This window comes from Crocodylus porosus, unplaced genomic scaffold (assembly GCF_001723895.1).
Source record: "Crocodylus porosus isolate Cpor-Errol unplaced genomic scaffold, CroPor_comp1, whole genome shotgun sequence".
Classification (NCBI taxonomy): domain Eukaryota; kingdom Metazoa; phylum Chordata; order Crocodylia; family Crocodylidae; genus Crocodylus; species Crocodylus porosus.
Genome location: NW_017728948.1, coordinates 46,285,184 through 46,298,432, shown reverse-complemented (window position 1 = coordinate 46,298,432; position 13,249 = coordinate 46,285,184). Strand labels below are relative to the sequence as shown.

The window sequence follows — 13,249 nt, the reverse complement described above, 5'->3', positions numbered from 1 at the left end:
TCAAGCGCCTACATTGAACACCTTCAAGAGTAAATTGGATGCTTATCTTGCTGGGATCCTATGACCCCAGCTGACTTCCTGCCCTCTGGTCAGGGGGCTGGACTCGATCTCCCGAGGTCCCTTCCAGCCCTAATGTCTATGAAATCTATGAAATAAAAAGATTTGTTATGTAAATGATGAGATGCTCCGTTCTAATCTCCCCTCCCCCTACTTCCTCGTGCATGTGCCCTGAGCAGCTCCTTCCTATTGTGCTCCCAGGCTCAGTGCTGACCTAGCGAGGCTCCCTGAACTCTCCTGCATCTGGGCTCTGTCCGGGCTCCGCTCCCACCCGGGCTCCTGGGAACTTTGCAGCTGGTTCCAGGCAAGGTGGGGCCAGAAGAAAAAATCCCAAGACTTGAGAGTTCCATCATGAGTCAGACTTAATTTTACTTAGAAATTTTGACTTTTGCAATAATGTTGTGAGAGTTGGCATTACTGGGTCTAAAATTTGCTGACTCTTGCCTGTCATCACTATCTGCCACACTACCTTATGGCAAAGTGCACTGCATCTCATAATTGCTTTTCTTCCCCTATTCTTCAATCATTGTACCTCCAGCTCTGTCTGGCTGCTCACCACGCCCTCGCTTGGCAGCTGGGGCTACACTGCACCATGTCCAGCTGTCTGGAGGTAAAGTAATCGAAAAAGGTTGAAAACCACTGCATAAGATCATGTCTTCCTGTTCAGCTGGAGCAGACAGCTTGAACCAAGGCTAGCCTACCCACCCTGTGTGGGGAGGGTGTTGCAGGGGAGGTGCAAAGCTGGGCTGCTGGGGGGCTGGGAGGTGCAAATCCTGGGCTGCTGGGGGGCTGGGATTTAACTTGAATCTGGAGAGCGTATGAGACAGAAGTTCAATAAACCAACTTAACCTAAGTCAGTTAAGTCTAATACTACACTTATTCAGGTTTATTTTAAACTGTTTTTGGCCATTTTGAAAGTAGTTTCTGCGCACTGAATTTCTGTTGTGTTACAGATTTGAAACCATTTCTGATCACTCTTACCAATTTATGTGTAATTTCTGTCTCTAACCCAGGAGTTTTGTGGGTCAAGCTTCTACAGTTCTTCCTCTTTCATACCACATTTTTTGCCCCTGGTTTTCTTTTTTACTATCATTTCATTTCCAGAAACATAGATGCCGTGCTAATCAGTGGAGTGGTCTTGTCCTGTCCTTGAAATTTTTGCAGCACCATAGCAGTCAGATATATAGTGGGATGTGTGCAATTGATCCTCTACTACACAAGATATATGGCAGATTTGAGTGGTAGGACTGAATTGTGCCAGACTGGGCTAGCCATCAATAGCCCCAGAACATGGGATGTGTCAGTTCACACTTCTGAAATTGTTTGCTGACCTCTCCCAAGCCATATAGTGTGCACATGCCACAGTGAGAGCTGCTCTGGCTATGGAGGAATGTATGGTGATTGTTCCCTGGAAGTTTGCAACTCCAGATTGCTGTTTATCTGTGGACAGGTCAGTTTGGGATTGGAAAATCTGTGGTGAAAATAGCAAGCTTTAGGTTTGCAGGCAATTAAATATGTCCTAGCACACTGACTTTACATGCTGAACAGTGTCTAGGGGAGATGATAGCTAGATTTAATGCAGTAGGCTTCTCTAATGTTTTTGGGCTGATCAGTGGGTTGCATGTTCCGATTTTACCCTCCTCTGCCTTCCCTCTGAGTACAGAGGACATTGTTCTTTGAGGGCTGTGCAAGCATGGATAGGGAGTCACAGCCAGAATGCTGGCAGTGATGTTGATTAGTCAGGGAGGGCTCCTTATACTGAGATTGGACCTTTAGGAACATGGGACTTTTAAGAAAGCTAAAAACTGAAATCATTTTCCTGGGTTATACCCTGTATGTTAATGGGATCACAGTGTCAACTATGATTCTTGGGAATCCAACCTATACTTTGCCTTATGAAGACTTTTCTGCTCCCTGGACAGAGGTAACAGATATTTTGTGTAATAATAGTTGTATTACAGAAACCTCTGTTACAAAAAATATTTGGCTGTTGCCTCAGCCATTAGGATAGCTTTAGGGAAGTAAAAGAGTAGACAAAGATAGCTGACAAAGCTGGGTCCCAATGAAGAACATATTCCTGATACTGCTTCATGTTGTGTATTGCATAACACCTGCAAGGCCAAGAGAGACGCATCTCTGTCGAGGTAGGGTGTCTGCTGGTTGCCTGCCGATTCTGACACGGGACTGCAGCAGCAGTGTAAACGGTGTACAGTTGAGGGAAGTTTTAGGAACAACATTTGGATAGTATAGGCAGTCCTCGACTTATAACATTTCAAGTTGCAACGTTTTGCACTTACAACGTTTATAAATTGACACCCTGTTTCAACTTCATGATGTCAGTTTCGACTTTACGATCCTTGATCCGATGCAGCTCCATGCCAGTGAACAAGTTTGCTGCATCACTCATCTCCCTGGAGAACATCTGCCCAAACTTCCTTGGACACTTCCTTTAAGAAATCAGACAAGACTCCAGAAAAACCTGCAGCTAAGACTCCTGAAAAGACTCCAGCCAAGAACCCTTCAAAAAGTCCAACCAAGAGCCTTTCAAAAAGTCCACGAAAGTCACCTCAAAGAAGTCCTTCCAAATCAGTATGATTACTGCTTACAATATAAATACATTAATGTAGTTATATTACTCATGTATAATTGATCGAGTACAACATTCTGGGGTATTTTTGGTGAAAACAGGGTATTGGGCCTTGGTTCAGGAACCAATCCCCCATTTACAACATTTTTTCTTATGAGAAAATTGGTTCTGAGTTGCAACGTTTTGACTTAAGACGTGGGTTTTCAGGAACCAATTGTGTCGTAAGTCTGAGGACTGCCTGTATGTAATGGTAAGGTATATACCCCAATTAAGCAGCTCATCAATTGTGTTTTTGAGGGTGGGAGTGTTATTGCCTTGTAGGATTTTCACTACGTTTAGCCAACAAAAACAAAATTGGATTTTCACAAAAAAGTGCTTCATTAAACTGTACCATTTACAAAAAAAAATATAAATATGGTGCAAGGTATTGACACAACTGGAGTTCAGCAACATAAAATAGAAGTTCAATGCAAGAGATACTGCTCTTGGGAGGGGTAGGTATATGACCTGGTTAGTAGGACTGGTTCCTCACACTGTAGTGGGTGCTGGGACCTTGTGTGCTTTGATCAATAATACACTCTTAGCAGATGAACCTCGTGTTACAAAAGCTGCAGAATGTCTTGCTGTATTTCTTGAATCCTCTGCCTCTCTTCATAAAGATATATACCCACCGTTCCTAAATCTCATGGGCTCCAAAGTGGGCAACCTGGATCAGATGGGAAAATGTATTGTCTTTGGCATTTTTCATCCTTATGCTGAGTTGCTCACAGGGGAAGGAAGGATGTTTCTGAAGGAAACCTAGTAAAGGTCACACAGGTCCCTTCCACATGATAATTACCACATGATCTTCTGAACAGCAACCACGAGCACTCTGTACTGTTCTGGGTGGGTTGCTTCCCCCATCACAAGCCATGTAGCTGTGTCTGCGCAGTGTCATAGGGCAGCTGATTTCTATGGGAGCAGGCTGACCTGGGCTGTCACTCGGTAGCACTGAGCAGCCTGTCCAAAATGCTGTACAGATGCAACTACCCTGCTTCTGATCTAGGAAGCCACCAACTGAGAGCAGCATGCTTGAGGATGCTTACTGGAGGGTGTTAATTTTCCTGTGTAAACATGGCCTCATATACAGAATGCCTTGTTAGCTATAGAAGAGAGCAGTTCTCCTCTGTTGTCTGCTGTAAATACGCTCTATATTTCCTCATCAAAAGGTGTATGAAGGGGTTTGAGCAACTTGTTGAGAGAGTGGCGTAAAAGCTACTAAACTTAACGCAGCATGACCCTTCATGTTATAATTTTACATGAGAATTTCAAAGGACTAGGAAAGGTAACTGCTTGTGAGGTCTGGTGGTCCCACAAGGACATGTTCTTCTGGGCTCTTCAGTAATGCCACAGGATGTCCTTGCAAACTGGGATGGGAAGCTGTCTTGCCATGGTAGGGGAGAGGAGGCAACTGCACAGAAAGGCAACTCTGAGCAACGGTTACTTGTGGAAAAGTTTGTGCAATTGTGCTAGCAGACTGTGAATGTAAAAGCTGTGGTTACCTCTGTTAACCATGAAAGGTTTATCTGCTTACTAGTCACCATCTTTCATGAATTTGCTATACACAGTTGCTCCATGTTTACTGAATCTACTGCAAATAACTGCAGTTTAAAATTGCTCCCCTCCCCCTGCCCAGGGTTATATTTTATCAATTGTATTTGTTCCTATAATATTGTCTGTACATTCCATGTTTTCTCATGATATTGCATTTTTTTGGTTTCACGGTTTCAAAGCAAGTGTTCTATAAAATTACGTATTTAAAATGCTTGTTTATCAGATCCACTATAGTTAAAAATCATTAACAAGCACTTAATTTTTTAATATTTATTTTTTATTTGTGACCATTCAGGATGTTGTATTTTATAAGTTTGAAATAACCATGTTCTCTCGGCTATGAAACTGCTTATTTGTTGGCTTCACTGTAGTTTAAAATTGATGCTTTGCAACTGTTTTCTTTTTCTTCTGAAAAATGACTGTTTTTCCTTTCTTGGACTATTGCCTAGTACTGCCATTTCATGCTCTTAAAATAAAGCAGCTAGTTAAAACAGAATTCCTTTGTCCTTGTGAAAACAACCACCATTTTGAGAAGGGTGAGTTGAAAAAAGAGAAATATCTGATGTGGGGCCTTTGGGAGAGTATACAAAATGGCCTGCTTTCATAGAGTAGTCCTATTAAATGATACTTATCTGAGTTGTCCCCTTTGGTGTTTACTTGGCTTTTTTGTCAAGAGCTCTTGACTGAGTCCCAGTGCTCTTGGCCTCTGTCATCAGTTTCCAAGAGTAGGACTAGGATACCTTCCGCTGCAGGGTCCCAGGAGTCCAGTGTCGTTGATGGGAATGTGGGTAGGGGTTGTTCTCAGGATGACTGTGAGTTGTTTAGGATAAGGGCATGTTTTTTGGGAAAACACCAATCTTGTAGTTGTAGACCTATCAGAAGATAAGAAAACTACAGCTCCTTCCCCTGTGCCTGGCTGCAGCACTTGTCCCTGCTGCGCTGCCGTTTCTCCATGCCAGTTTCAGTGCATTCATCTTTATTCCTGCAGGAATTCTGCAGCTGTTTCAGCAGGTTGAAGAAACGCGTAATTTCTATTTCTGAGAAGGTAGGCTAGCAGGGGAACAAGCATTTTCACACCAGTCTAGAAACTTAAGAATATTGCGGGGGAGAAGGAAGGGAGGGGGTGGTTTTAGCTATGGTGATGACCTCTGAGGAACAGTTTTAAAAAATAATCCAGCAGAGTGGCCGCTGCTTCTGAGACGGTTGTTTTGTGGCCTGATGGGCAGAGAACATCTTGTAACAGTACAGGTGCTTCTGTATCTGCACTAGCATGGGGGCCAGGGCAACTACAATGGTAGCAGGCTTATGTCAAAAGTTGAAGATCTGGCTATCAGAACTCAAAACTGAGCATGGATGTGTGCAGGGCTGTGGTGGCAGAACATATTACCCTGGTAAAACTTCGTATTGTAGGTGACAGCTTGTAACAGCAAAGGCTTTGCCCCTTAATATTTTGGCTTTCTTCTTCAGCATTTTGCTTCAGAGTAATGAGCGGGGCAAGGCAGGGTTCCGTTCATTGGAATTTCCTTTCTGTTTTTAGACTCTGTATTTTACTGTTTATAAAATCTTCACCTATTCCTGGTCTAGCTTCCTGGTTCCCATAGTCTGTTTAGTTTCCTGTAGGAATTGTTGTTTTTTTTAATAAAATATCTCAGTGGAAAGGAGGATTACCTCTTTGATAAAAAATAAACTTTGTTAACTAGAGAAGAATCATAATTCCCACACAGTTGCTTGATGCAGTTAGTGAGAACCATTGTATTAAGGAGAGTTTGCAGCATAGTAGTTAGTTGTGAGCTGTGGAGACTGTGTCTTCTACAGTGCATATAGAAATCAAAATATCAGGAGAAGATTAATTTTAAGTAGTAGAGGATAGATGAATATTCATAGAAAGAAGTTGTATAAACTGTGGATTGATGTTTCTTACAGTTCAGCATGTTAGTCTTCAGCCTTGTATTTCAGTGTATAATAGTTTAAAAAGTGAAGTTGACTTTGAAGTGGGTATTGCTGATCTGCTGAAAGCTGAGAGTGCTGACAGACACTCTAACTCATGGCATTATGCATAAAGCACCATGAGTCAAAGCACCCCCCACCCCAACCCAACAGATGTTCTCCTGCTACATCGGGTGGGGGGGATGCAGCTGAGGAGCCACCCCTCTCTCCCAGGCCCATTCCCCCCCCAACTCCATGGCTGTTGGCAGGAAGCTAGGTGGGTGGGGGAGGGCGAGTGAGCTGCCAGCCTAAGTTTGTGTGGCCTGAGGTGGAGATGGGGGTGGGAGTGGGCTGTGGGGTGTAAGAGCTTCAATCCAGGTCAGGATGGGCAAACCCCAGCTGGCAGCTCGCATCCCTTCTCTGATTCCTCCTGCCCTTCCTGCAGACCACTGCAGGGCCAGGGTTGGGCTGCATCAGCTCAGTCCTAAGCATGTGACAGATTAAGCTTAGGGGATACAAGTTCCCTAAGGCAGTGGTTCTCTACCTTTTGTACCTTAAGTCCCACCAACCATTTTTTCAGAAAAACCCTGGTCCCACCATGATAAAAATAAAGTCCCACTTTTTCCAAGAAGTGTATTTGTAAGTTTATTGCTATAATTGTGCAAACAACTTTGATTTTTCAATTGGGCAATGAGTTAAAGTCCCACCTACACAACAGCTGAGAGAACACTGCCCTAAGGCACTCCAAAGTGGAACACCTTCATCTGATCCCTCATTCGATGAAGGTTAATTTGTTGTGTGATCAGACAGTTAAAAGCACTCTGCAGCCCTGCCAATCATGCAACAAATGTAACTTCTGTTTGCGCTCTGTAGATATTTACTCACAATATCATTAATATACTAGTAGCTTAACAAGGCTTGATTGCAGTTCTCTTCAGTCTTCTCTCCTTTAGAAGGTGAACTGTAATGCCAAAAGTTCCCCCCACCCCTTCTGTGAAGTATAAAGGTGGCTTCATAAACATGTACAACTTATATTTGTTTCAGTTTTTACACAGTAAGTATCAGATGGTTCCCTCTTTCATTCCCTCTCTCTGCCTTTGTGAAATGAATGAATCATAATGTCTAATGTTCCTGTAATTAGACCCCACTTCTCCCCTCCCTTCATGATGATACCTTTATTAATATATCTGCATTTGGGTGTACTCAGAGTATCATGATCTTCCAGCAAAAAGTGGGAAGGAAGAAGTTGGGATTTCTTTTACCTTTGATGTAGAAAAAGGTCATGGTATATACACTGTAAGGGAGACGCAGCTGTGGTTTTCTTGCTCCATAGCTCATCTTTTGAAAAAGCTAATATAAAACATATTGCACTTTATTTCAGATCTGCTTAAGTTGTTGTCTTTGTTCTGTTATCCCAAAGTTAGTCCAGAGGCATTTGTTTTGTAGCAAGAGAGAGGATTTAATGGAAAAACATGTTAAAAACAAATTACAGTTTAAACATTTTTGATAAGATAGCCTGAGAACTGAACTGCTTCAGCTGCTTTGATACTGTTTACTGTAAATACAAACTGCAGTGGAACCAACTAAATGAGAATTTATTTTAAAGCTGTAATTTAATTATATATTATAGTAGAATATCAACCATTCTTTTCCAAGTAATTATCTGTGACTAATGATTACCCCGAATGCTATCCTTTTAGGATCACCGTGTCTTACTCCTGCAGTTGGACTCTCTCAGTTGTATTCCCTGCAAAAATGTTGTGGTTTGGAAAAATAAATTTGTATCTGTTTCTGTAAATTACAGATTGAAATATATGTAAGAAGAGATAGGAAAATGTAAATGGACCCCTCTAAGGTTTGCTTAGTGTACACATAAACCAGTTCTGAATCTCTTGTTCTCCTCTTATGTGAATAAAATTAAACAGGGCATTACAAAATGAATCTGTTTAGCAGTGTAAAAAAGATGGATGTATCATAGACAAATAGGGGCTCCAGGACTTTTTTTTTAAATCTAGTAATATGATTGTTTATAATTCCTTCCTAATTGAAGAAAAGCTCCAGCTGACATATGTCTGCTGCCTTTGATGACTACAGGAAAAAATAACTGGTTCAAAATATATAGTCATAATTTTACAAGTCTTATTAATTGATTTGATCTCCAAGGAACATTACAACCTTCTAAGACTTTCTAGAGCACTTATCATTCTAGGTGCTGTATTTATATAATTTGCAAGGTATTTGCTAATATAGAGAATGTGTCTGTTACTGATTGTAATGCTATCTAGGGCAACAACAGCAGTCTAAACAACAAGGAACTTATAAAGCAGTACGTTTAAATATCACATGGTGTTTTTAAATCTCTATTAATATGAATGAGGCATCTGTGCATTTCCTGCTTTTTTAATAATTCCAGCAGGAAATGCACTTTTATGACATATATTCAGCTAGGATGATGAGAAGCACAAGCAGGGAACAGCTTGGGGCGTCTCTAACAAGGAAATTGTAAGTAATATCTGAATTGCCATACTAAAAAGATTTAAGCATGGAAATCTTCTGCTGTTCCCTGTATCTTTGAACATAGCTTTCACCCTGGGCCCAGTTTTCTGGGACAAGCAAACTGTGATTAGTGCAGGAAGGATATATTAGTAGCTTTACGCTTTGATTCTGGGCCTATGTGGGGACCAGTTTGATCTCTGTTGTAAAGGATGGCAGCTTCCAGCTTATTCTCATTTTAAGGCTGAATGCTTATTGCCCAGCAAACTAGTTCAACATCTGAGAATACCTATAACAGGGGTGGGCAATTATTTGAGGCAGAGCATCGCTTACTGAGTTTTGGCAAGCCATCGAGGGCCGCATGACAGGCAGCTAGGGGCAGATGAATATTAATTTTCTAAATCTTTAAGGGGCCCTGTGGGCTGGATAGAATGGCCTGGTGGGCTGCATCTGGTCCCCAGGCTGCATTTTGCCCACCCCTGACCTAGAACATCCAGGCTCTCTCTTCTGCTTACTCAGGCTTTGCCTCTAAGCTAGCAAAGATCTGGTATCTCTGTGCCATTAGTTCCCTGCTAGTGAGATCTGTTAGTTGTCTCATCCTTCTCTACTGCTTAAGGGCATGATGCTAAAGGACAGTCTCTTGTAAGAGAGAATTGACTGACCTTTGGTGAGATGAGCCCATTAGGGGACTTCTGCCATTGTGAAAAAATATTTTTAATGTAAATAATGAGGCTTTGTTTACCAACGATTTATTTAGTTTCTAATAATTGGCTCCAGTGCAAGTTATTTCAGAAGCCATTGCAGTTTCCCTGTTGCAGTTTTCCTGACTATTGCAGAACCCATTGGAGTTTTCCTGACTCCATTGTTGGTAGCAGTAGCCATCTCACAAGAAGAAAGCTAAGCATGTAAGAATTTTAAATGAGTTTCCATCTGGTGTTACTACTGGCTTAATAACAGGAAAATGTATGAAATGCTTTACAATGTAAAATAACATTTGCTGATGTTGAAATTTGCTCTTGAAAACAGGATGACAGCTTATAATTTGCTTTCTATTTGCATCAATGTAAATATAGAAGAAACCTAACTCCTTTTAATATGGTTACTTTGAATTTTGACTAGTGTAACCTAGAGAAACATCTGTCTTCTTGCATGTGCCAGTTACTTCTGTTGCTGTGATTTATACCTTTATACCGATGCTCTGAAAAAGCCAAGCAGGAATTTGGACAGGCACAATAACCTCATTCCAGTTAAACGCTTTCATGAGACATGTCTAAGCTCTCCCTCACATGTTAGTTCTGTATAAATAAAGGTTGAGGCTCCTTGTCTGGTTGGAATTGAGGATCTGGCAACTCTTGCCAATTCTGCAGTACCTGCTCTGTGGCTTAATTGTTTCCTGGGCTGTCAGTCTGGCACCTTTTAATGATTACAGAAATTTCACAAGAGGGGGAAAAAAAATAAGCCTTCATTTTTCCACACACATTTTATAGTCTTAATGCTGCCGCAATTTAGTATTGGGCAGACCTCCAAAAGGTTCTGAAGTTTGGTTTGGATTGAGCCCTGCAAGTTTCACTGCTTTCTCAAATTAGTTTGAGTTTCCCACTATATCTTCTCTTGAGCCTTTTCTTCCATTACACCTTTTGATCATGTTGCATGGGGCCATGGGCTTGGCACAGTTTCTGAGACTCCAGACAGCTGCTCAGATAGGTTAGTTATTCTGTTTGGGGGTGGCTTCCTTTGTTTAGAGGCCTGGAATGTATTCTGGGGTGCCTCTGAGACGAGAGGTTTAAATAGAAGAATTCATTCATGGTCAAAGAGGTTACTGTGCCCAGATGAGGTACAAAGACTGTAGAGACTATACCTTTTTTCTAGATGCCTTTTTTTTTTTTCCAAAAAAAGCCTTGACCATTTTGATTAATAATACATTTCATTACTAGAGAGTTTCAGAATGTTTTAAAACTGGGATATCAAACATATGGTCCATAGGCTGGATGTGGCCTGTGGAACTATTTCAGCTGGCCCACTGGTAGTTAGGAGGCAGAAGTTATGGGACATTGCCTGCCACAGAACTGGGGGTACCTATACCCCAATAGTCACGGCCATTGGTAGTAGTTCCCCAGTGCCTGTTGTCACCTGAATGCAGACCCTCTGCTGCCATATGCCCCTGGACCCCTGCTTGACTCTACCACCTGGCTAGAGAGAGATGCCACATGCCTCCAGATCTACCTGCACTGCCTCAGATGTACCCCATCCCAGTTCCTGGCCCTGGCTGTAGGCTTCCACCTGAAGGGGCCCACACTGTAGTTGCTGCTGGCCCCACAGATCCAGTCCAGGAGGAGCCCTTGCAGTCCCCACTGCCCAGACACCCTGGCTTGTCTGCCCTGCACCAACTGTTGGGGGTGGGACCCACGTGGGCAGGGTGTATGACTGACTGGCTGGCTGGGATGGGGCTGTAGCCAGAGACAGGCGGGGCCAGGGAGACCCCAGTACCTTGGGGTGGTGACAGAGCGGGGCCAGGGCTGAGCCATGATCCACTTCACCCATGCAGAAGCGTGCAGGCAGGTTCCTCATGCAGGGAGCAGATCACAGCTCTGCCACAGCCTGGTGTTGTCACCACCCCAAGATCCCAGCCCTGGCCTTGTAGCAGCTCCCTGTCCAGCTGTATGCCCCGTCTGTGCAGCTCCCAGCCAGTCTCCATGGAAACCCCTGGAGCACAGGGCCAGGCTGGGGCAGAGCTGGTTCTTTGGCCCGACACTGCCACTGTCCTGCTCCTGGGGTCTCCAGCTGGGAGCTGTGCAGGTAGGGGCTGCTGGGAAATGGAGTCCGGCTGCATGCCAGATCTGCCATTTTGCCCACTTGTGCCCTAGGGTGAGTTTGATTCCCCTGTTTTAAATGTTTAAAAGGTACATTGCTTCTAATCCATTTTCATCCAAGGTTATCAGACCTTGTTTCCATATTTCTGTGACCCTTTTTCCTGGGTTGAAACAACTGCAGAAGCAAGGGCTGCAGCTTTGGGAAGAGTCTGATTTTGTTTGGCTAATATGAATACAGTTGATTGTTCTCATAGAGAATTTCACTCTTCCTGGAGAATTGTTAATCTACCATGTGTTTTGAGAATGATGAACAGTAAAAGCACCTCTATACCTACCCTGTCTCTGACCATTTTTTCCTTTGAATGGAGGGCTAATTTTTTGTGTTACTACAGATCTAGGTTCAAAATTATTCCTCTTATCTATTCTGAAAGTGACATTTTTCTTGCCTTAGATTTACCAAGTCTACTTTATTTGACAAGCTGTTCCTATCTTCTCCCATTTTCTAATTGTTACTTTAAAAAAGGACTTTTTATACCCTCCCAGCTTTCAAAATGCCAAACTAACAAAAATAGCAGTCAGTTTATTGGTGAAGTACTGTCTTTATATGCTTGCAAAAAACCAAACAAAAGCAGTAGACGCTAGGTTCAGGGTGAATTCCAACGAGAGGTGCATACAAGGAGAGAGTATTGCTAACCTTGTGCTGGATTTATTTTTTTTACTCTCCATGGTAGGCGATTCCTAAGTAGATTTTTTTTTTCCTCTCTCCAAGGGATGTCCATGTTCTGAGCTCACCTACTTATCTATGTTGTCTGAGATCTAGCATTAACCTACTGAAGTAAACATTGCCTGCCTCCTCTGGCTGCTTGTATCTTCAACTGAAAAAAATGTATTTAGGTAGAAAGAATGATGTTTAATTTAATTTCAACTCGTGTACATGATATCATACTTAATGACTATTGCCTCCTTTTACTTTTTACACTCTCAAAACAAGTAGCCTCTCATACAGTTACGTTTCAGTGGTCATTGTCCAATAAATGCATAGTTGCTTTTAGAAGAGGCATAATAAAATGGTATGAAGCTGTTAAGGAGGTTAGAAAATTAGGGTGATTGGCACAAGACTAGCTCTGCTGAGTGATAGCAATACCCAGCAGCCAATTAGCTTGCCTCCACTCCAGATCTTCTATACTGCTACCCTGTGTTTTGCTCTGTCATACCTTGATGGAGTAAGTAGTTCTGCGGGAGATGTCCCAAGCCTTGAAGTGGTATTTTTTCTTTGGGCCACCAGGCTCCACCGTTTGTACTAGGGGTGGACCAATAAAGATTTTTTGGGCTGATACTGACGGCTATTTTTTAACCAGCCATATTGGCTGATACCAGTCTGATTGCTGATATAAAGTGTGGCAGCTTGGAGAGCAGTGTCTGGCTGGTAAGTCTGTGTGGGGGAAGGGGCATTGAGGAGGGAAGAGGTATTGGGTGGGCAGATCAAGTCCCCCACGGTGAAGAAGGGAGTGGGGCTGGGGCAGGTGCTGTACAGCTGGGGCGGGGTGTGGGATGGAGCTGTGGTTTGTCTGGGGGGAGGGGAGAGAGTGTCTCCCACTCCTGTGCACACCCTTGGGGGAGGCATGGGGGGGCATGTGCCCCTTGGGATCTGTGCACGGGCAAAGGGCAGGCTATTGCTTTGTGCTCAGGGCAGGGGTTGCACTACTACTACCTATGCTGCTACTACCTGCCCTAAGGGCAACTGTGCCTGGGCTGCGCTTATGGTAGGTAGTAGCAGCATTGT

The 13,249-nt window shown here is 43.0% G+C and overlaps 1 protein-coding gene across 3 annotated transcripts in view; it reads left to right on the top strand.

Moving 5' to 3' along the window:
- The window catches only part of APBB2 (amyloid beta precursor protein binding family B member 2), a 373,280-nt gene that overhangs the window by 66,689 nt on the left and 293,342 nt on the right, over window positions 1-13,249 (top strand). The window lies entirely within an intron of this gene.